This window comes from Polyodon spathula, chromosome 15 (assembly GCF_017654505.1).
Source record: "Polyodon spathula isolate WHYD16114869_AA chromosome 15, ASM1765450v1, whole genome shotgun sequence".
Taxonomy (NCBI): domain Eukaryota; kingdom Metazoa; phylum Chordata; class Actinopteri; order Acipenseriformes; family Polyodontidae; genus Polyodon; species Polyodon spathula.
In genome coordinates, this window is record NC_054548.1 from 20,053,613 (window position 1) to 20,058,210 (window position 4,598).

Sequence of the window (4,598 nt, forward strand, 5' to 3'; positions counted from 1 at the left end):
AATTATTGAAATCTGAGACGTTGTTGAATTTATTTTTATTCCTCATGTCAGTTCTGCTCAAACAGTGTGTCTGCACTGACAGGAAGAAGAAACAACACAGTGCCGTCTCAACTCCGCCCCTGGTGTATCTTTTCAATGGCAATGTGCACACCATCAGAAAAAAAAAACACTTTCTTTTACATGTTTTAATTTAACTAATTTACTCAGTGTAATTTAATGTGTAGTTCAGAGTTATACATGGGTCTACTTTATTTGGCGTAAGGATATTTAATTAAAAAAACTAATACTTTTTTGCCCAAAACATGATTTATGCTTTTTTTTCTTCAAATTCACTGTTTAACTTGAATTATAAATGCAATAAGACCCTTTAGGGTGTCCGCATACCTTGAATATCCCTCACAACTCCCCAAGGTGTCCGTATATTCGATGTATAGGGACTCCCTAAAGAGTCTTATTGCATACATATACAAAGAGGAAATGTTCAAGTGAACACTAAACCAAACCAAAGTATTGCCACTTCTAAAAGAGAGGGGGAGGGGGATAGCTACAAATTGTAATAATTTGGTCAAATACTGAGTTTAATAGAATAACTGTAACATGTACAATAAAACTTTCATTTCTTCAAAATAGATTTCTTTGGAATATAAAGATTAGCACATTTGTTTTGTGCATCAGAGAGAGTTGCCACGTGAAATCTGTGTACTGGTTCTCTGCTCCTCCAGTTTAGTTCATGTCATGATCACACGTATTTTTTGATCACCGATGAAAACTCTAAAATAAAGAAAAATAGGCAATTAACAGGACAGGGTATGAATTCTTTAAGCATATTTTGAAATGATTTGAAGAGCTATCATTCTAAAGTAAAGTAATAGTTGTGCATTTTAACTGGATGGATATGCTTGAACATATTTTATTGAAAATATAATTGAAGCTCTCCCAAAACAATGACCTGAACACCTCTGTTAGCTCTATTAAGGAAAATACCTATGAACATGAGATTATGTTTAGAGGGAAGTGGATTTGTAGTATACTGTATGTTTAAGTTGGCAATGATTTAATGTGGGTTCTTTCTGCAAATAGCTAGACCCGTGGTGGCCAAAGTTGGTTCTTCAACTTCTGGTCTTTGTTCCAACCCTGTTCTAAATGGTTTAGTTGAACTAATAAAACCTCTATCCATACCCTGAAGCAGTTAATTATATAATTGTACCTGTTAAACCTGAAGTGGAATGGCCTTCCAGGGCTACGATTGGACACCCCTGCGCTATGCTTTATAAAATAGATCAATTCTAGAAACGCAGATAGATATCATTGATATTTTAAATAGTATACTCATTGCTACAGTGAGCTGTTGTGAAACATATTTCAAAGCACTTACTTGCTAAGCAAGCTCACAATCAAAGAGCCAGGTATTAGTCCTACCCAGTAGACCCAGAGATAGTCACAGTAGTTAACAACCAAAGCTGATCCTAAGGCTCTGGCTGGATTCATACACCCACCAGATACAGATCCTCTGAAAGCACACACACAATAACATCAAAACATTATTAAATGTTTGACGTTTTTTAAAGTATTTTGTACATCGAGTAAAAATGGCAGACAAACCCTACATCTTATTCAACCGAAACAAAATAAAACAAAATTGAAACAACATTGTTGTAGCACCAGAGCAGCAGTGGTGTTGATATGGGGGGTCCCTATATATACTGCACCCTCATGTGATAGACTTGATGTATTAGTATTTGAATGTGATCCCCCTCATGGTAGGTGGTTAAAGGCAATTGAAACTTACCCAGCAAGAATACCCACAGTAACCGACAGTACAGTGGGGCTAGTATGGTGGTGCTCTTCTTGTTTATTGCGCCCATGCAGACCATCCTCACCAAATATGCAGTCATCACCACTCTGCCACGATGGCTCTGCCAACCTGCTCATCTCGTTCAATAGACTTAAATGCTGCTCCTGTTGCATTGGAAAAATGCACATCTGATGTTATGACCTGTTTAAAAAGCAAAAAAATAAAAATACATGAAGGCATATTTGGTTGTGGCATTATTGTTGCACATTGCTAGTGGTTCTAATAACGGCAATAGGAGGCTGAACTATTCTTATTCTTTCAAGTTTTTCTGGATTTCAGGGCTGCCTCATACTTTTGTATAGCTGATTATCAGCACACTGCCTTTGGTCTTGATGAGAACGGTTTTCACCTACCTTTGCTAAGGCAGCGCCAACCATTCCGCCACAGAATTGAGCTTCCCAGTAAGGAACTAGCAGAAAGATGTTTAGTCCACCAATCAGAGCTGCACCCAGGGACACTGCAGGGTTCATGTGACCGCCACTAGAAAGAAATCTTAGAATCACTTGATTTTTAAAGCAATATTTACTGGGGATCTTCAGGAACTCAGATTGGAACATCTGTGATAGCTCTTTTCTGTTGCCCAAGAGGAAAATCTCCAACTGGTGAAATTCAGCCAGAAAGGTTTCTCTCATAAAGACTATTGTTTTATAAGTGCCTCTAGATTTTAATTATAAAGCAAAGTTCATTTAGGAGTTACTGAACATCGTTTATCTACCATAATCTTCTCATACCTATGTGGCACTACATCTTCTAACGTAACTATCGAATATTAATTAAATAGCATAATTATATGGCATTTGGCCTTACTTAGAAAAAACAAAACAAAACACAAAGATCCATTTTCATAGAAGATTAACACCACTGTAAAATAGACCAGGGAGATCAAAAGATATCTGCCTTATTCTGACAAAGAACCTACTATGAACCGCTTAAAACAATTTGGGATAAGACAGGGGGTTAGGGAGTTAGCTGTTTTTAAATGGTAAAACAGACTGGCAATGAAGCATGAGGTTAATATAGATACCTTACTCTGGCAAAGATTGCTCATGCTATTCCCAATGCCAACCCGTGTGCTACAGCAGGCTGAAGACGCCCAGTCCCCTCTGTGTTCTCAATCACTGATGCACTATCCATTGAAGACGAAGAAGGTAGTACCCAGGAACTCTGCTAAACAGGGCAACATGTACTTCTCGTACACACTGGAACATATGTCATTCGGCGGCTTTTCCACGCCTGGCTCACTTATTGACAAGTTAGACATGGTGAACAGAACCTTTGACAGACTCTCTGGTCTACAAGAAAAATGCTGAAGACAAAAAAAAAATAGATAAAAAATACAACACTCCTTATAGCTAAATGTATGTGTTTACGATTTTATTACCAACTTGGTCTTAAAAAAAAATGTTCAGTACTATTAATTAGGTATAATCGATTACCGTGGGTATGTAAACAGTGTTTTGGATTGCTATTAGTGGTATTACAATGGTATTTTGTTAGTGACACTTTAGATATGTTAAATGTGGTTATAAACAAATGGATTGTATTAATCAAGGTAATAACAGTTATAAAATATAACTAGACATGAAAGCACTCAACGTTAATACACATTGGAAATATTCTTTCGCTATAAAATTCAGTATTACTTAAGGAAACTAAAATACAATGTTTGACAAACATTTGCACTAGAAGTCTTTCTCAATGTCTTCAATAACAGGATATAAGAAAGTTATCATTTATAATATGACATAATTCATAAATATAACTACTTATAATGGAGCCATAGTGTTACCAATTAATAAATGTTAGGACTTTATTCTGAAACATGTGAATATGGTACAATTCATTTCTACAGTCTCTACATGTTTTATAAACAATGGGTTTAAGACTACAAGAAACTAAGAATATAAAGGAAGCAACAGCAGAACTTAAAAGATGTGTTGTGTATACATCAATACAGTATATGAATGTAGTACATACACTTGCCATTTAACTTGAGCATTTCAAACAGCTGGCAAAACCAAGAGTTAAATCATTAAACAAAAAAAACAGCAGATATGGTTTTTTCCTTTTGTTTACGGCAGCATTCAATCAAAAATACTGGGAAACACAGAAGAGTGTTTTCAATAAAGGGCATGGTTTGTAGCAGGGATGGGAAGCCTCCTCCTTCATCTGCACATTTAACTGGATCGTGTAATAGGAAAAGAGCTCATAAAGCAGCACTGTATTTTTTAATTAAAGCTTTAACACAACAGGTGAATATCCAGTATGAAACTCATCAAGAACTGAAACACTGACAAAAAGAAAAGTTCAGCATCGGGGTGTAAGAGGCTGAGAGCTGTCGGTTTTAAAAGGCTGATCAGGAAAAACATTTGACACATGGAAGAACTCATTAAACCAATCATGATCTCACCTCGTTTTCTTCTTGGGGGAGTGGCAGGCTAGATTTCCGTCTTTTCCACAAAGACATCACCTGTAGATGATCTGCTTTGTAAACTACATTTACATCAAATTACAAAATATATTTTTGATAAAAGTTTGCTTTTTGTAACACTAACATGAACATATATGGTGTTGAAATAGAAGGGTGCAAAACTGTTTCACAAACTGTGGTTTTATTTAGAGGACAAGAAGTCCCATGTGGGTTCTGAAAGGTTCTACCCCTCATTAACATGAATATGATTAACCCTTTAACATCATTTCCATTAATAATTACGTAATTACGTATGCATTCATGCATGATTTC

General features: G+C 36.0%; 1 pseudogene; it reads right to left on the reverse strand.

Annotated features, from left to right (window-relative positions):
- Positions 1 to 1,371: 1,371 nt before the first annotated feature.
- LOC121327533 lies at positions 1,372 to 3,116 on the reverse strand (annotated as a pseudogene).
- Positions 3,117 to 4,598: the final 1,482 nt, after the last annotated feature.